This window comes from Anabrus simplex, chromosome 1 (assembly GCF_040414725.1).
Source record: "Anabrus simplex isolate iqAnaSimp1 chromosome 1, ASM4041472v1, whole genome shotgun sequence".
Taxonomy (NCBI): domain Eukaryota; kingdom Metazoa; phylum Arthropoda; class Insecta; order Orthoptera; family Tettigoniidae; genus Anabrus; species Anabrus simplex.
In genome coordinates, this window is record NC_090265.1 from 523,390,635 (window position 1) to 523,411,546 (window position 20,912).

General features: G+C 41.3%; 1 protein-coding gene across 3 annotated transcripts in view; it reads left to right on the plus strand.

The window, feature by feature from the left end:
• The window catches only part of nuf (rab11 family-interacting protein nuf), a 415,530-nt gene that overhangs the window by 5,410 nt on the left and 389,208 nt on the right, over positions 1–20,912 (plus strand). The gene's annotated exons all lie outside the window — the stretch shown is intronic.

A 20,912-nucleotide genomic window follows, 5' to 3' on the forward strand; every position in this document is an offset into this window, starting at 1 on the left:
AGATACTAACATTTTATTCTACGAAAATATTTATAAATAAGAGAGAAATTACAAAAAGGGGAGGGACAATCCTATATTTACATCGAAAAAAATAAAATGAAGCCTTTCCTTGGCTCTCTCCTGAAGTTAAAATTGAGATTCTAGTAACTTGACATTATTATTCAGAGAAGAGATATTTTTAGAACCCTTACAAATGGATGAATACTTGTGACAGTATATAGTATCAGGTCAGCTGCCTGTGAACAACCACATTTTAGTGGTTTTGTTCCACTCTTCAGAAGAACTACTATTAATAGTGCTTGCCGACCAGGTTAACTCAACACGTTGACGTATTTTTTATTTTATTTTATATTATATTATCAACGTCATCAGTAGGCGTACTCATGGACTTAGCAGACACGATGGGTCGAATACCATCTTGCGCCTCCTCTCCTGTGGTTTTCCCATTTCAGTTCAAGGAAACTTATGGGATTTTACCGCCCTTAAGACCAATCCAGTCCAAATAATGGTTAAATTGCGCATAAACACGCACACGCAGTGACATGGTAGGTTAGTCGTCGTCTTTATGTTCCCAAGGTTGTGGGTTCGTTCGTGACTTGGGGTTGGTGGCTTGTGACGGTGCGTAAGTGTGACAGCTCCAAGCTATTGCCTTCAAACACGATAAGGAATTCCTCCGGGACAATAATCCGTCACTTTGCCTATTAAAATCTATAGCGGCTGAAGGGGCATTACACAAATATTATTATTACTACTTTTTATTTTGAAATTTATGAAAACAGTTCGTGTCTAATGTTTAAAACCCCTTAACGGACAATTTGATCGCTCAGGCTAGTTCGAAGTTTGTACATCATGAATATTACGCTTGAGCATTTACTTCGAAGCTAACTAACCAATTCTCAACATAACCACGTGACTGCCAACAGTTAATATTATTACTTAATAAACAACAAACCAATGTTTATGAAATTGCTAAGAATGTGAAATAACAGAAATCACGCAAGCTTTTAGTTTTATGTGACTGTTGATACTGGGATCGTAGCTACGGGACCTTTAGTTTTACGTGGAATCCGAATCACAAGAGTGTGACTTTCCATTTCCAAAATCCCACATACCCGAACCGCGGCCTCCTTGATGAGAAGCCGGTGATGACGCCAAATAAGAGAGAAATTAGGGAAACGTCCAGGCAGCATCTCTGCCGAGTACCATACTGTGTAATGAAATGAAATGGCGTCTCAAGGGCAGCGTGAGACATTGGGTCGGGGGATACAACTGGGGAGAATGACCAGGCGGCCTCAGCGACTCATGTCACTAAGTCGGCGAAAGAATTGGGTCTTGCTTGCTACCTGCTACTCTGAACAGGAGCCTTGTGAGGGGGATGGTAAGATTGGAAGGGATAGACAAGGAAGAGGGAAGGAAGCGGCCGTAGCCTTAAGTTAGGTACCATCCCGGCATTTGCCTGAAGGAGAAGTGGTAAACCACGGAAAACCACTTCCAGGATGGCTGAGGTGGGAATCGAACCCACCTCTACTCAGTTGACCTCCCGAGGCTGAACGGACCCCATTCCAGCCCTTTGACCACTTTTCAAATTTCGTGCCAGAGCTGGTAATCGAACCCAGGCCTCTGGGGGTTACAGGTAATCACACTAACCACTACACCACAGAGGCGGACTTCATGCATCTTGTGAAACAAAAGAAGCCCTAGTACCCAGTTCACGTGGTGTATAAAATAGTCAAGAGGCGTGGGCATAAAGTTGTTCGCCACAGAAGTGAGTACTGTATTCCCTTTGTAGAATTTTTTCCTGATTAGAAATTGAATCTATTAGCAACGTGAGTAGAAATGTGATTTGATTTTCTCGCGTTTTATCTGTTCGAACATTGCTCTATTTTTATCTTATAGCCTTATCCTTATTGTTAATCTTATATGAGTTATGCATGTTGCTACGAATAATTGATTCTGGACTTGTATTCGACTAGGTATATACAATGATGCAAGTAATGGGCTAGTATAACTTGGAAACAATTCTCTAACCCATGGGTAAATAATGAAAATATCGAGCTCTCTTATTATTATTATTATTATTATTATTATTATTATTATTATTATTATTATTATTATTATTATCATCATCATTTACGTAGTTAAGTACGGACTTTATTTTGTAAAAATCGTGGTCTTATTATTTGTGTTGTATGTGAGGTTATGTTATGACACGTCAAGTCTATGTATATTAATAAGAGTTTATTTAATCTAAGAACACGTAATTAGTAATATATAATTTATTATTATCTGTATATATGATGTATAAATCCAATGCAGTCTTGTGCAACACACGGTAATAGCCTCGAACAACGTATCTTTGGCACTAGAGAGTTACAGAAAATCCCAGTCATTGTAAACAGGTTATTGGAGACTCTCGAATTTACGAGAAAACATGTTGTGTCATATTCTTCTAGAAGCCTGGCCAGGCAATGTATATAAAGAGGCAGTCTTGGGAGTTGTTTTAGTGAGAGTTGTCAGTGCAAGTCATTAATCGAGTATGTTGTGATTTTGTTGCGTTGGTAGTTGGTTGACACGCAAGTGTTGCAGTCTTATTCTTATTCTTATTCTTCGTAGCAGTCAAGTGTTCAAAATGGTGGTTTATTGATGTGTGTGTAAAGTGTATATAATTTGTTAATAAAACAGTGTATACAAGTGACAGCATCTCCTGTGTGCGTCTTTGTGGTTACGACAACATTTCCATTCGTGTTGTGTGTCATGAATCAGCTGTTTGTACTCGTAACAGTTTGAAACCAATGTCCGACATCCGGTTAACTGTCAAGTCGAAACTCATAGAATCGGAATCATAACTACGTTTACGGTTTTCGGAGACGCCGAGGTGCTGGAATTTAGTCCCGCAGGAGTTCTTTTACGTGCCACCAAATCTACCGACACGAGGATGACGTATTTAAGTACCTCCAAATACCACCGGACTAAGCTAGGATCAAACCTGCGAAGTTGGGGCCAGAAGACCAGCGCCTCAACCGTCTGAGCCACTCAGCCCTTGCCTAGAAGAAAGCAGATCATTCTCTTTGCCTGGATGTTGGCATAAGCTTGTAAAGAAAACAAGTTATTTGCATTCTGTCCGCGAGAGGTATTGGGTGGGAACGTCTTCCCCCCATTATCCTCTTTGGTATCGATGTTCACCGGCGTTAAAATAATTTTTAGCAGGCAACGGGTATATTTAGTTTTGTTAGTCTGCTGGTTTTGAAGCAGTTACAATGGTAGAAAACCCGAAAATTTTTCAGTCTCAATCAGCATTAAAAAATGACTTTCGTCACAATCAATAAATGTGAAGATTTTGTTTTGACAAGATAAGTAAACTGAAACAAGCCTTTCACATATTTCCCAGTGCAATAGCATCTACAAATAGTACCTCAGAATAAGTGTGTACTTTCACAACACATCACACTATCAAAACAGTACAGAAACACGCGATAGTGAATACATCACTCAAAATAAGGTTAGCGTTAGGCCAGACGTCATCACGAACTTGCCCTAGGGAACCGGTGTCACTTGCTCCGCTCGGGACGGGTGTTTGTCACGTGACAAGAGAGCAGCAGAGAGGCGGGTTGCATACCGTGGTGGTACTGTACTTGCCGCTCGGAAATGTTACCATATGAACAACACCAATGAAATACATACCGGTACATAAATGAATCATCTCTGATGAATTATCGAACATTATAATATAAATAGAGTTGAGTAAGGTAATATGAAATGTAAGTAGCCTAAATCCTCAAATGTGTTATTTGTAAATTTTTCTAGTAATGCTATGCCTTCCCGGCCTTCATATTTATCATACTTGTTGGAATGACATAAGGAACAACGGCGCTGCAGATTAATTTTTTTATTTCATTCAATATTTAATTACATATTAAACATTTTGCGTGTTATTTTCTTGAGGTATCCAATACTCTTCTTCCCAAGAAGGTTTGAAACTTGTTGACGTCGATGACCTAGGCTGTACTGAACTCTCTTCCATAGTAAATACAACATTTACCGACTAGGCTTGAACGTCGTGTGGTGCGAGGATAAAGGCGGGAACACACTAATGTCACCTCACATGAGTTCTAGCGTTTCGTGTCGCAATCTAACCTGTCCAGAAAGATGTGCTATACCTTTGCGCCACTGACCTTCAGTGCGTACTACATCATGCACTTCCCCTACTTGCTCGCAAAGCTGCTCTCGTTCCTCGAGAGCGGGGAGCAAACTGGCTCCGAAGGCATTTCGCTCTCGATTGACAATGCCTGCGTTAGACCGTACACCTGGGCCTAATCCGTATCAAGTCGTAACCCCCGATATAGAGGGAGAAAGGGCCGGAAGAAGAAGGAAAAAGAGTAAACATAGGATTTTCATGAGTTATTTAATTGAATTATTTCCTATAAAGTTGTGTTCGTGTAGAAAAGACTTATAATGTCGTGTAACATTTCCGCGGTTCTTACCGTCCTTTGTAGATGTACCAGTTCAACACGTTGCTGTCATCCTGACTGTCACGTAAACGAAGCCCTTGGTCATTTGCTTAGCTTTTGTCGTAAAGAAGACCTACTGTACCTCGAAACCTGCGCCATCATGAAGTCTGAACAACTCGGGTGTCTGCCCTGCGAGGCCTCAAATGAGAACTACGTGAGGAAGTGCACTGCTTCTCTATCAGTGGATCAGAAGAACAGACACTGCAGCTATCCGCCAACAAGCACGTGCAGTGGTGACGCAAACCAGGTCGTGATAATGTGAGGATGAATATACAGTATAATGAATCGATGATTGCAGAAAGGACATAAGTCCACTTTTTAATGAAATTTAGTAAAGACCAGTTTCGTAATCTTTGATTAGAGCTCTGCACGGATGCGGGTATCCGCGAATATGAAGTTAGTGTCTTGGCGGATGTAAACTGTACGGCAGTGCGGATAAGTTTGCTGATAATTTATAAATAATTATGTTTTCGACAAGTTAGTCTTTCATACATTTCATGCAATTACTTTTGCCTGTGGTGCGGTCACCCTTGATATTGGTATGGGAAAATGGTGATATATAATGAGCCCTGAGACCATACAACCATAAATCTGACTTAAGCCTAAAGGGCTCCTATGAAGGGAATGAACAAAGGTTCCGAAAGACACCCGCTCAATATATCAGCAGTTGTCGCAAGAGGAAATCCGTCATAAACGTGTCACACACTGTAGGGGCTGTTGCCAGGTATCAGGCCTATTGTATTATACTAACAGATACATCCGTTTCAGTACCTCGGGTGTAATATAGTCAAATAGTTGGAATTTCCGTGGATAACCATTTGCGGATGAAGTGGGGATGTGGATAATATTTTTTATATTCGCGTAGGGCTCTATGATCACAGAAAGTGACTCCAGTCCAGCACCTTTAATGTATGAAATGATACTGTGTTTTTTCGAATTGAGTGCAGAAAGGTCAACACTCCAGGGCTGGGGTGCCTTTCTGTAATCAAAGCTTGGTGCCTATGCGCAATCTTTTCCAGAAGATGAAGAATTCCAAAGATTCTGCGTTCTGCCCTACAGTGGCCAATGATAGAATTAACAAATGCTGCAAGTAAATCATGCGTATTTTTAGCCATTATCATTCATTTGCTTGAAAATATCATTGCCGAGGAGTGGACTTCTTGAACAGATTTAGTCTAAGTACTGACCTTTTGCACTCAGTTGTGACAGCCGCATGAAAGAGGTCGATAGCCATCTTCAGAAAGCACACCTGTGGGACCTTAACAACCGCCTCGAAGCTACCCTGAAAAAAAAAAGTGAAATATTTATTGGTTATGCTACTCTTTGTCCTTGTAGCAGTCTACAAATGTTTTAGAAATATTCGTGTCTAATAATAATAATAATAATAATAATAATAATAATAATAATAATAATAAAAATAATAATAATAATAATGAAAAACAGGTATGTATCAAAAATTATTTGTCTCCCCAGTTTCAGGAAATCCGGAACCAGGGAACGGGAGTTTTCTATTCTTTAAATCCAGTAAAAAATTAATATTAACTATACGTGAATACATTTTTATTTAAATATTTTATGTACTCTTACATCATTAGAGTACGCAGGATTTACATCTACTAGAGGAGGTTGGAGGGGGGTGTATCCATTCCTATTTTTTGTGCCTCATCGTAAAATATTTCGATTATTCATTAATAATGAAATGAATTAACATTCCCTTTGCACGAGGACTATTTTAAGTATATTTTTCAGCACAATAAACAAAATTCTAAACTCTTTTGCAAAATATGTAAAATTAAGTTATGCAAAACAGAAACTGAATGTTAGTACTAAAATGATGATAATTTTGTCCATACAAAGAGACAGGGTCTCATTGCGGGTAAAGTGGAGGACATTTACAAAGTGAGGAACGTGATTATAGGGGTAAAGTAGCCTCACACTGTGTAGAGAGTACATCTATCAAGCGATAGATGGGATAATTTACGAATTCAGGTCATCTTATGTCTTTGGGGGGGAGGGGGCTAAATTCTAAAGCCCCGTCTTACATACAGTACATGATTAATAATGAACTGAATCTGTCCAAGTCTGCTGACTGCAGAAAGAATCTAAGTCTGTTACTTTAAATAAACTATGTAAATGCTAGTGCATTTAGTTTCTATAGCGGTTCAATCAATGAGATATAATAAAGTACTAAAACAAAGTTATATTAGTATGCCTTTTGAAAGGGCTTTTTTTTTCGACTCCATTTTACGTGAAAACTGTATAAATCCTGTGAACTCGCCTTTGAAGGGTTTGCTATTTTGGAAGCGAGGTAGTGTGACGAGAGATATATTCAAAATCTTATTTATCCAGTCTAATGTACTGGAAAAAAATATGATGCTGCTGGTGATTGTTCTTAAGCGGCAAAAAACCGAGGTCATCAGCCCCAGAAAACTATAATAGGCATAATCAAGGACTCTGTAGCATTCTCCATCATAATCTTCACTACTAACGTCCTTCCTTTGATGCCGGTGTCGGAATCTGCATCATTGTGTCTCAAGTGTTCGTTCATTTCATACTTCGTTCCCACAATATGTACGTGTTTAATTCTAGACCCTTGTAGTCATTCATTGTTGAAGAACTGTTGTCATTTTTAATAAATAAAGTGGAAATGAAATGAAATGGCGTATGGCTTTTAGTGCCGGGAGTGTCCGAGGACACGTTCGGCTCGTCAGGTGCAGGTCTTTTGATTTTACTCCCGTAGGCGACCTGCACGTCGTGGTGAGGATGAAATGATGATGAAGACGACACACACACCCAGCCCCAGTGCCAGAGAAATTAACCAATTAAGGTTAAAATTCACGACCCTGCCGGGAATCGAACCCGGGACCCCTGTGACCAAAGGCCAGCACGCTAACCATTTAACCATGGAACTCCTTATATACCATGATAAGAAACAAGAATAAAATCAGGAATTTGGCTTCATTAGTATACTGATGCATAATTTGAGCTTACCGATTCACTTTGTATTTCGTATGTGTGTATGTTCAGTCTTCAGCCCTAAGGCTGGTTGGATCCTCAACAGCTCTGCCATCAGCTGTCATAGATGGCCTAGGCATCACTGAAGAGGCATACTAGGGAAATGAGGAGTGAGGTAGTTTCCCGTTGCTTTCCTCACTGAGCCAGAAGTTGCTGTTACATATCAGTCTGCCAAGCCCACTGAAATGCACGCACCAACCGACCCTATGAGCAACATTTTCACACCATTCATAGCAGGGACTGGCTGCAGAAGGAATGACATTACTAGCATCGCTCATACCTCAGTCACGTTCATATTGTCAAAGCCAAGGATAAGACAGAGACAGATCAATGAAAGTAACAAAATTGCTCTAGCCCATACCAGAAGACATAGTGCACTGTAAACACTGGGTCCTGCCAGTAAAGGCATACTGTATCTCGTAATAATGATAAATTATACTTTTCTTTTCGAATTGAAAGAATGTCCCACCGAGTTTAATATTCAGCTTTAAAACATGGTGGTTAGGTAAGTATCTCATTCGAAAAGAAATCTAAGAAATAATGTTTAAATGCTGTGAAAGTGAGTAAATTACTTACCCAATTTCGCTTCGTGGAATACCTCCAAGAAAGTTCTTTTTACAGATCTACACACACCAGAGGTTTCACTTATTTTTAACACTTCTGTACACACCAGAGGATGCAGGAGGGCATCATTATGTTGCTTTCACACAACTTAAATTAAATTTGAGCAATTATTATTTTATTATTTTTACTCGGGGAAAGTCATGTCTTGGCCGATGGGAACTCTCAGTTCTCGGAACACTGCACGAGAATCTATGCAAACTAGTTTAAACATTAAAGTAGAAGAGTAAGATGTTCAAAGGCAGTAAATAATAATAATAATAATAATAATAATAATAATAATAATAATAATAATAATAATAATAATAATAATAATAATTTTACGTCCCACTAAGTACTACTTTTACAGTTTTCGGAGACGATGAGGTGTTGGAAGTTTTGTCCCGCAGGAGTTCTTTTACGTGGCGGTTAATTCTATCGTCACGAGGCTGGCGTATTCCAGCACCTTCAAATACCACCGGACTTAGCTGGGAAGCAACAGAAACTGAATATTAACACTCAGAAAGCCAGCGCTTTATAGTCTGAGCCGTTGAGATCGGCGTAAGGTAACTCATTATCGGTTGGCCTTGAATTGCAATACCTATAGTTAAAAAAGCGAACCGCTTATTTCATTTTAACCTTAACTGAAAATTCTGTTTCTTGCGGGCTGGCAAGTAAGCTTGTATAGACGCGGAGACGAAAGCAGTATTAATAGGACGGCATCACTCAGATAGCAAGGTGGCCTTCTACTGTGCTGGTGTCCGCAGTCGACTCCCACGTTCAGCTGAGATTTTGAAACTGAATGTATGTCTGTAGGGTGTGTAGGGTAATGAGAAAAAAGAGGGTCTGCTGAAACATTCTTGGGCTGTTCGTTCAGAGGAGGGAGAGACTATTTCACCCCCCATAGATCTTCATGCGATAAACGAGCCAGATGGCTGGGCCAGGCTTGATGGGTCTCTTAGGAAGGTTCAGCAGCCATTATCCTTAAAATGCTGTTTGTGTATTTCTGTACAATAAATTTAATGCTTTTGGAACAATACTCAAGCATTTGAATAAGGTTTCTTTGGGACTTTTATTTGTCTCCAAGAAAGAAAAATGACTATCGAAATAGCAATAAATGTTTCTTCAACTTCCCATATAACTCGTCACGCCCACCTTCAGCTGGGATTTTGAAACTGAATTTATGTCTCACATGTGTATAAGCTAATGAGAAAAAGTGCGTGTCAGAATGTTATTCCTACGTAGATATTTAACGGGCTGGAAGTCAACGTTACACAGTTGTCACATTTAATCTCCTGTAATTTCCACCGGCCTCGGCAAAATCAATTCTCTATCTCGAAAGGCCGTAGTTTCCCATTTTCACACCAGACAAATGCTGGGGCTGCATCTTAATTAAGGCTTCAGTCACTACCTTCGAAATCTTTGCTCTTTTCCCATTCGTAAGTCGCCGAAAACCTTTGATGTGTTAGTGCGACGTTAAACCAGTAGCAATATATGTCGCTGTTGCGCCTGCGAAAACTGCTATCGGAAATATTTCAGCTTAGAACTTTGGCCGATGTTCGATGTTGTGCGAATATTGTCAAGGAATTCTCGCTCTTTACAATATCTGTGCTGCGGGTCAGTATTTCTCCAAAAATGTTATCACATAGCAGTTTTCGCAGGCGCAACGGCAATATATGGGAAGGAGCACAAGAGCTCATTAGTTCCCTCTAGATGTTAAACGGGTATTTTTTTAATTTCTTTTTTTACAACTTTACGTCGCACCGACACAATTAGGTATTATAGTGACGATGGGATAGGAGTGGGAAGGAAGTGGGCGTGGCCTTAATTAAGGTACAGTCCCAGCATTTGCCTGGTGTGGAAATGGGAAACCACAAATAACAATCTTCAGGGCTGGCGACAGTGGGGTTTGAACTCACTATTTCCCAGATGCAAGTTCACAGCTGCGCACCCCCAACCGCACGGCCAGCTCGCCCGGTGCGTGTATTGTTATTATTATTATTTTACATTTCATTACATTTCAATACTTACGTAATTTTCTTGTGGTTATCTTCAGTTTTTCTCAAATGAGTTCTCTCGCGGTTCTAGCGTTTTATTGTTTTTGTTTAGGTTGTAGTTTTCGAAGTATAAAAGCAGAAAGTAAGTCTGTCCGTTCATTGGTTACTGTTCTTATTTTTCTAGCGTAAGTCATTTGCTTTTCAGAGTGTAAAAATAAACTAAAGCTCCCCGTTGTTAAATTTAATTGAATGCTTTCTATTTTCGTTTTTCGCCGGAATCTCATGAATGTTGCACCGTTCCAGTATTTTAAGACACGTGAACGCCTTGACCTCGTTAATTGTGTTGCTTGTGCCGGCGTGAGGAATGGAAGATATTCCGTCACGGACTTTGCGTGGGTTTAAAGCGGTCTTCTCTGGGAATATAGTTAATGCCTTTCTAAAGCTCTCCCCTGTGAAAATATAGCCTTAAAAGCGTTGAGGTATTTAGGAAAGTAGGAAAAATGCACTCCGAGCGTAAGATTTAGTTAAATGAATTTAGCAGATTGCCAGTCTTACAAAACCACCTGAGAAGGTTTTATTTAAAAGAATTATCGGCCATATTTCGGTATTTTTAAGTGCAAGAGTTAATTTATATTCCGACGAGGAGATAAAGGTTAAGTTAGGAATGAACTCGATTGATATAGCTGTACGCGTAAACTGGTTTCAGTGGTTACCAAGCTGCCTCTGTGGATCAGCGGTAGAGTGTCGGCCTCCGGATCCCAAGATAGCGGGTTCAAACCCGGCAGAGGTAGTCGGATTTTTGAAGGGCGGAAAAAAGTCCATTCGACACTCCATGTCGTACGATGTCGGCATGTAAAAGATCTCTGGTGACACATTTGGTGTTTACCCGACAAAATTAATTAAATCTCCGCTATAGACGCCCAAGAGAGTTTCGGTTTACTCGGTCTGCCATCTAGCGGGGGCCTAGAGTGAAACGGAACGTCGAAATTGACGAGCAGACAGCCAGATGGCGTCACATTGAAATGCCTGCACACGGTAGCTGAGGCCATACGATTATTATTATTATTATTATTATTATTATTATTATTATTATTATTATTATTATTATTATTATTAGTGGTTACCAAGGAGGATAATAGGTTCGGTCATGGAGGCTAAGATGGTGGTGGTAGTGATTATTTGTTTTAAGAGGAAGTACAGCTAGGCAACCATCCTCTATATAACACTAATCAGAAAGAAAACAGGGAAGGGATCCGACACTTTGAAAAATGAAGGTTTAGGCCAAAGGAAGGCAAGGGCCACGAAGGGCGTGAAAATGAGACTCCCTAGACCTAATACCGTCGGGGTAGGAAAAGAACAAGAGTTGACCAAGAGAGGTTGGATAGGATAGATGAAAGTGAGGAGCCTGGCAGAAGTAAGTGGAAGCAATGCCAGAACTCAGCTAAGGGCCCCGTGGTCGCCAACCCACGCTCCATAGTTCAGAGCCCCTGGAGCCTTTTAGTCGCCTCTTAGGACAGGCAGGGGATACCCTCGGTGTCATTCTACCGCCCCCACCCACAGGGGGGTGGAGGCTAAGAGAAGTACAGGGAGAGCAAGACGACAATGGCTAGACTTGAATGTGGCGGCGTTTAGTACATTCACATAGGCTTGTAAAATTAAAAACAATATGTTCGTTCACATTTTAATATACATTACATAATGGGATCGTGGAGCATCCGTGACTCAGGCGGCAGCGCGCCGACCTCTCAACTCTGAGTTCTGTGGTTCAAATCCCGGTCACTCCGTGTGAGATTTGTGTTGTACAAAGCGGAGCCGGAGCAGGTTTTCCTCCGGGCACTCCGGTTTTCCCTGTCATCTTTCATTTCATCAGCACTCTTCAACATCATTTCGTTTCATCTGTTAGACATAAATCATTGCCCCAGAGGAGTAAGACAGGCTTCAGCAGCCGGCACTATTCCTGTCCTCGCCGCTAGATGGAGCTTCACTCATTCCATTCTTGACCCGGTCGAATGACTGGTAACAGGCTGTGGATTTTTGTGATGGGATCAAAGAGAAACTGTGGTAATAACCATCTCATTATATAAATTATACATCAATAACATGCGTATTTTATTCAGCGTCGGCTACATTCATAAGAACATATTTAACACTTCGTATTGTTTCTCTTAACAAAATATAAAAATAAAGAAATAGGTGAATGCCCTTCAGAAATCACATGCTTGTTGTTTAAAGGGGCCTAACATCTAAGGTCATCGGCCCCCAGAAATCACATATAAGCAACGTTTTCTAGTATTCAGAGTTGTGTAAGAGAACACATAGGGAAATGTATATAAATCAATAAATAGACCTTGTAAAAATGGACGAATAAAATACATATAAAAATGTTTTCTTTTGCATATACTTTGCGCAGTTTACGCCTTTGCTGGCAAGATGTAGTCTTTACATTGCACTATCTCTTCTGCTATGGGCTAGAACAAATTCGTTACTTTCATTGATCTGTCTCAGTCTCATCCTTGGCTTTGACAATATGAAAGTGACTGAGGTATGAGCAATACTAGTAATGCCAATCCTTATGCAGTCAGTCCCTGCTATGAATCGTGTGAAAATGTCACTCATAGGGGCAGTTGGTGCATGCATTTCAGTCGGCTTGGCAGACTGATATGTAATAGCAACGTTTGGCTCGGTGAGGAAAGCAACGGGAAACTATATCACTCCTCATTTCCCTAGTATGCCTCTTCAGTGCCGCCTAGGCTATCTATGATAGCTGTGGAGGATCAAACGAGCCTTCGGGCTGAATACCCAACATATATACATGCGCATTTCGGAAGACATAGTGTTGGCGTATGGTGAGGCGTACGATGTGTTGCTTGTGCACTCTAAGGCAATGTTTACTGTTTGAGCAGTACCACGCTTTCACTATACAGTAGCATGAATAGAGCGGCGTGCAATGTCACCGGTTGTTTACCTTTCCCAACAGCTAACAGCATCAACATTTTACTAGTTTCGTCCGGATTGTTTTGACTCCACGATTTTTTTAGTATTTAGTTTTGTATTGAAGGAAATTGTTGTCAGCGAGGTTTCCTTGGTACTGAACTATTAGCTACTTCGTAACAAAAAAATCTCTGTCCCTTGCGTTGTGTAAGATCCCGGAGAGCTGCCTATCAAATCTGTCACGACTGCTGCCAGTGCCACCTATGGCTCAGGTTGCCATACTTGGTTTAAATTCATAACATTAAATCTGTTAACACTGCCTCCCTCAAAAATACTCGACGGTCTGCTTCCTGGACGAATAAAACAGCTCTTAGTAAATACATGACCGAGCGAGTTGGCCGTGCGGTTAGGAGCGCGCAGCTGTGAGCTCGCATCCGAGATAGTGGCAGCCCTGAAGTTGGTTTTCAATGTTTCTCATTTCCGCACCAGGCAAATGCTGGGGCTGTACCGTAATTAAGGGCACGGCCGCTTCCTTCCCACTGCTAGCCCTTTCCTATCCCATCGTCGCCTTAAGACCTATCCGTGTCGGTGCGACGTAAAACAAATAATAATAATAATAATAATAATAATAATAAAAATAAATAAATAAATAAATAAATAAATAAATAAATGTATTAACTATGTATTCATACAACGGATACCCTTGACTTCGAATGCTTAGAACCGCACGAAAACATGCGTAGAATACAATACACACTATTTACCAAAAATGAATTAGGCACCTCCCCACAATGTTTGTTCGCTGGTTGTCATCCCGTTAGAATCTCTTGCGGCTGTAACCCTGTCCGGCATGACTTCCACGTGTGTGTACCGGACATCGCCATTCCTCTTGCAACAATTCCAAGGGTTGGACAGTGGAATTTGGCCATTCCTTCTGACCTCACCCGGCGGCCCGGTTGCTCCCAAAGGTATTCTGTTGGACTGAGGTTGGGGTCAGTCCAGTCGGCGAACATTGTTGTCAGCGTACCACTGCATAGTAGCCACCGAAATATGGCATCTAGCATTGTCATTCTGGAAGTAATAAGGGACCATTCCATAAAAGCGCCGCAAGTTTGGGAGCATTTCATAATCCAGAATGTCACAGTATGGCTTTGTGCATGCTGCCATGGACAAACACCAGCATCCATCGCCAAAGACCCACACAGTCGCTCCACTACCCCACCGAATTTCCTGATTGGCTATACATTTCACGGACTGCCTAGCCGAGGCGGTTAAAGCGTGTTCGGTTTACCCGGAAGGGCGTCGAACAATGTAAGAAACGAGATTTCCACCTCTGCAACGGCACATGGCCTTGAGGTTCACTCAGCTTGCACCAAAAATGAGTACTAGATTAATTCCTGGGAGCAAAGGTGGTCAGGCATAGGACTAATCACTGTATCCCACTTAGTGCCGAGGTTACGGAAAGTGGAAGCCTTTACCTTCCACTCCTCCAAAGGCCTTTCATTGTCTGTATGGATATAGTTTTACACTCCGGCAGAAGCCGTTCCCAGGGAAGACTCCACGCCCGTATGAGTCCCGGAATGTCGACTTGTCACTCCACACAACCATTTTCCACTGCTTCAGTGTCCAGTTGCGACGGTCCAGACACCACTCGAATCACCGAGCTTTAAGGCCACCACACACAGAGAAAGCTAAGCTAAGCTACACAACCCAACGAAAAAATCGCTCCAATGAAGTTACAGTGGAATGGCACCTACAGACTGCTATGCTAAGTTACGCTAACCTAAGCTATGTTTGTCCAACCCTTGTCTTGTTTCCCTACGGAGTCGGGTATGAGGCGAGATGAATCTCGTGGCGGGTTTTTATGACCGGATGCCCTTCCTGACGTCAACCTCATCAGAGGAGTTAATGAGATGAAATGAATGACGTGATATATGATAGTAGGGAGAGGGTGAAACCTGGTACCGGCACATAGCCTACTCCTGTCGAATAGCACCAAGGGGTCTGCTCAAGGCTTAACGTCTCCATCCGATGGACGAATCACCATAAACAGCGTCATATGTCCTCACTCCACATGAACACTGCGGAGAGGTTTGGAATTTAATCCAGCTTTTGGCACGCAATTAAGTGATTAGAAATTGTATACCACCACCTCCCCTACCCTGCCGGCCAACATTCTGATGGTGAAATTCTTTTCGACCAACGGGACTCAAACCGGCTAACCTCGGTCTAAGACCGTTTAGACTTCAGCGCCTTAACAGTCTTGGCCACCAGGCGGGATTACGCTAACCTAAGCAATGCCAAGCTAAATTTTACACATCGCCAAGGGGGCGATTTTCATAGCTGTATCTGGCTTCGCGCATGCTCACGATCAATATATATATATTTGCCCCGCATCTAGCAAACAATCGTTTCATGTGTGTGGTTTTCGTGAATTACCTCAATACATCAGCTATTATATTGCTTAATTGTTTCTGTGTTTGTTAATTATCACGGAAAGCAGACGAAATGAAGAAAGACTGGCTGATGAGATACGAAAATATACTTGTCTGTCAAATTATTAAAGATAACCATGAAAGATAACTGGTGGCAAGAAATAAAGTAAACTCTGTAAATTGATTGTACGTGTCATTTATTGATTTTATATACATTTTTAACCTACGTTCTATGATTTGGGTACTTCATTTTTTCCAATATCATCCTCGGTAATAGATGGAAGTTCATGAAACTATTCCTGATTTAGATGAAAATAATTTAAATTCATCATTTCCATACAGTGCTTAAATCAAATGATGGAATTCACCATGAATTATTCTCCTTCTGATTTTACGTATATAGAATCTTTCCCCTTTCTGTTTTCCTCTTTATTCATCTTCCACGACAGAGGCCAATATAAAAGTCTTGTCGCCATCTTTAAACGGCTGCCTAGCATAGTTTAGCTTAGCTTTTTATTCGTGACATAGCACAGCATAGCTTGGCATTGCTTGGCATAGCGTAGCTTTCTGTGTGTGGTGGCCTTTATTGTCTTTCGTGTATTGTGGCTTATGTGCCACTGCTCTTCCAGAATATACGAGTTGCCTCTGTACGCAATGTTCCAACGAAAAATGATACTCCCATTGCTGCATAAAACTCCTGTCCGATAGTAGCCATCGTTATACCCTATTTTTGACAATTTTCCGTTTCATGATTCTGCGATTTCTTTAGGTCAGGCATCGTCAATCGAGAGCGAAATGCCTTCGGAGCCAGTTTGCTTCCCGCTCTCGAGGAACGAGAGCAGCTTAGCGAGCAAGTAGGGGAATAAATAGGGGAAGTGCATTACGTAGTACGCACTTTAGGCTAGTGGCGCAAAGGTATAGCACAGGGCCTCTCAAACGCCCAAACTCTCACGCGTGCAGAGCGAGGTGCATAGGCTCTGTGCACTGTGCATCGGTACGCTTCGCCTCAACTCGGCTTGACTCGGATGGTGTAGTGTGCTGAGAGCGACGAAGCGTTTGGTGGTAGACGACGTGTTTATCAGTGAAATAGATAAGCGCACGACAACAAAATAATGGAGCAACCTGTTTCGAAGAAAAGCAAAGACTTCCGAAAGTCCATTTCAATCGAACTGGGAACTTTCGTATGTTTTTTTTTTTTTTTTTTTTGTCTGTCGTGACGATAACGCCAAATGCTTAATCTGTGGGACGATAGGGACGATAATTACATGCGTAAGAAAATCGTCTGTTGAAAGACACTACAACAGACTACATTCGGAAAATTATTGTGAAATCATAGGAAACGTCAGAGAGAAAGAATTAAGGAAGTTGAAACATCTTGAAGAAGAGCATTCTATATCCACAAATGAGGTTTGTTCCAGTACTGTAGCATTTTCATTTTGGTTACGGGTTCTGCATTTTTAAAAATTATGTTTGCATTCCTCTCAAACATGTATGTGTATTTCTAATTCACTTTTTTAAATTTTTTTAATAACACTGGTAACCTTGTCCCATACAACTTGAGCGTCTCCGCTCACCACACGTAAACATTTCGCAGTGGAGGAGAAACAGCAGTGAAGGTGAGGAACGCGGAGACAGGCCGAACGGGCGAGACAGGTGTGGGGAGAGAGGAGTGGAGGGGTCTGCACTCTGGTCAACCAAGCGAAGTCGTCTTTGCACCGTGCACAGTGCATGCACCACGCGCATGCACTCTGAGAGGCCCTGGTATAGCACATCTTTCTGGGCAGGTTAGATTACGACACGATACGCGTGAACTCCATGTGAGGTTACAGTAGTGTGTTTCCGTCTTTATCCTCATACCAAACGACGTTTAAATCTAGTCGGTTAATGTTGCAAATACTATGGAAGAGAGTTCAGCACAGCGTAGGCCATCGACGCCAACAAGTTTCAAACCTTCGTGGGAAGAAGAATATTTAATTGTTCAGGAAAATAATATAGCAAAATGTTTAACACGTAATAAAGTATTGAATCGCCTTAAACATTAGAAGGATATAAAGAGGTTTTAATGTCACTACATGACGATTTTGAGAGTAGGTTTCACGATATTCAGGCATTACAAAATTATCTGCAGGGGTTCACTATGCCCTTCTCACTGGATATGCAAACTGTTAGACCAGAACTGCAGCTAGTGCGATACTCAATTGAAAGACAGGTTTGCAAACGCAAACAGTTTGAATGAATTGTATGTTCGTTTTCCACGGGAGAGATTTCCTAGATTGTACATATTTAATGCTCATATTGTAAGTTTATTCTGATCAACTTATTTATGTGAACAGGTGTTTTCATTAATGAAGATTTGTAAATGTAGGCGCAGCAGTAGGTTCACCGATGAAAACTTGAAATGTGTTTTGCGACTTGCCAGTACGTAAATGATAGTACCAAACATTGATACAATACTATCTAAACGAGCCCAAAGGTCCCGTGAAGGAGGAGCACACCAGTGATGTATTTCAGCTCACGTATTTAATTTGTTACCATAATCATAAGTGCCATGCAAATATTGAATTGTGTGTTAATGAGAGTGCAAAGATTGTGTACAAATCACATAAACTGTATTTTCTTTCGGTAAATGTACGTGTCCGAAAGCCTCAGTTAATCGTGAAAATGTATGTATTGAGGAAATATTGCACACTGCTGTATATTTCCTTTGTCAATGAATAATATTCTTGTCCTGTTATACTCCGCAATCTGTGTCCTGTTCGTCTCACATGATCCATGCTCCAAATTATTATTATTATTATTATTATTATTATTATTATTATTATTATTATTATTATTATTATTATTATTATTATTATTATTATTAAACCTGTTGTTCATATGGTTACATTTCCAAGCGGCAAGTGCAGTACGACCGCGGTATGCAATCCGCCTGTCCGCTGCTCTCTTGTCACGTGACAGACCCGTCCCGAGCAGAGTAACACCGGCTCCCTGGAGCAACTACGTGATGAACTGATGACGTCTGCTTTAGGTCACCCATAACATGCACAATGCCCATCCACCTTCCACTTACGCAGGACGAATGCTGAACTTGATTGCAGTCGTCCTGCTGGGCAGCCCACTCAGGTGGCAGCCCACAATTATGCCCTTATCTATGTCCGATAGCTCTGTGCCTTGTGCCAACTCCTTGTCAACTGGTTCTCGTACGTCCTGAAGCGTATGTCAGCCACACAGGTCAGCTGACGTACTGAATTACCAACCTTCATGGGTTCGTAATTACTTCTTGTTCATCACAACAACAGTGGTTTGCGTCATTCCCATACAAAACGGAGCATTCGTCAAGTGACATCTGAATTATCATCTATTCAAGTCCTAAGAGAGGAAATTGGGTAACGCAAGAAACGTAATTGCAATATAATATGACGAAAAATACACAGTCTATAATTCGAAACCGTGAGCATATTATTACATTTGTCAATAAGTGTCATAAACCCTCTGCCTAAAGTAATTATGATACGTAAAACGCACTTGTTCTACAGATCTGATAGTGCTGGTATTAGTCTTCAAAGTGCAGATGTGGTATTCCAATGAAGTGATTAAAGCGAAGTGGAAGAGAACAATAACCACACTTTTACATTCAACATCACTTTCGTATTCATGCAGTCCAATATCAAAAGCCACATTAATTAAATTTTCGATCGTCATAACCTGCCCTTTGCCTGCCCAAGCATATTGCAATATAGGTTTGTACTTTGGGGTAGAAAATAAATTGTCTGTTACAGGGTGAATTGTGATTGATAAGTGCCGATCATGTAACTTTACTTGTGTGGCCTTGATCTATGAATTTACGACAATCCATTCTCTTTCAGAATTTGTAATTTTGGAATTTGTAATTTCCACAGTTACTCCTAGTCGTTTGTTAATAGCATAATTTAATTTGCCGTTTGATTTACTTCTAATGCAGTTATAGCGCCTCATTGGTGTGATTGTGAGCCACGCAGCCCGCATCGCTACAGAAAGATGAAAGGTAACTGAGAAAATATTTCTGAAACACTTGTGAATAATGCAATAGATAGCTGTTGCTTATTTAACAAACGCCCGTTATTAACACGAAAGGAAATTAAAGATACAGACAGCTCTTTCTCATCCCAGTTTCTAAGATTGTGTTCCACAGAAATTCACCACAAGGTAGAACATGCATGACATAGATCCTTCGCCTCTCCCGACCTCATTATCCCAAACCCAGACGCGAAATGGAAAGTAAAACAGAAGGTGCCTTAGATCATGACATAGTCTCGTATAATTCCGAACTTACGTCACCTCGAGTTGATTTGACGTTCACCTATTCTGAACCATTAGACCAGTCCGCCTTTTTCATGTCCTCAGCTGTGTCCAGTCCAGACTACAGCGTCCTTGTCCCAAGTGTAAACTAAACTGCTCGTGTCGTATATTTTAAAATAACCTGTGACGTTTCAAGGAGCCTTGAAACATATGTGATCTTCACGAGTGAATACCCTGCACGTGTTGTACCATCTGGATATGAGGAAACATTGACCTGTGCTTGTCGAGTTCAAACAAGCATGTTGTAGAAGAATTTACGTGGAGATTTGTCATTTGGAATATTTCCCGTTTGCGATAACATATACGTTGGAAGCGAGTAATACCATAAACATCAACTTGAGGTGGTGTTCATATGTAAGTGTGTGCAGTATTTTTGGAACCCAGGAACTATCTGGGGTTTTAGAGATGAATCAATGGCGGAATGTTGCTCTGAAAAGGCGGGACTTCTTAACGTGTAAGTCTATCGACTCAAGCCCCTCGTATTTTTAGTAGGAACTCTTCGGTGCCTACCTACTGTTTTGGGATTGTTTTTAAAATTTACGTCGCACCGTCTTATGGAGACGATGGGATAGGAAATGGCTAGAAGTGGGAAGGTACGACCATGGCCGTAATTAAGGTACAGCCCCAGCTTTGCCTGTTGTGAAAATGGGAAAGCACGGTAAGCCATCTTCAGGACTGCCGACAGTGCCGACACCAGGCAAATGCTGGGAATGTACCTTAATTAAGCCCACGAACGCTTCCTTCCCACTCCTAGCCCATTCCTGTCCCATCGTCGCCATAAGACCTATCTGTGTCGGTGCGACGTAAAGCCCATAGCAAAAAATGTTTATACAGTATATTTTCGTGTAAAAACTTTCATCACCGGGTGAGTTGGCCGTGCGATTATGGCTGCGCAGCTGTGAGCTTGCATCCGGGAAATAGTGGGTTCGAACCCCATTGTCGGCAGCTCTGAAGATGGTTTTCTGTGGTTTCCCATTTTCACACCAGGCAAATGCTGCGGATATATCTTAATTAAGGCCACGACGGCTTCCTTCCCATTCCTACCCCTTTCCTATACCATCGTCGCCATTAAGACCTATCTTTTTTTT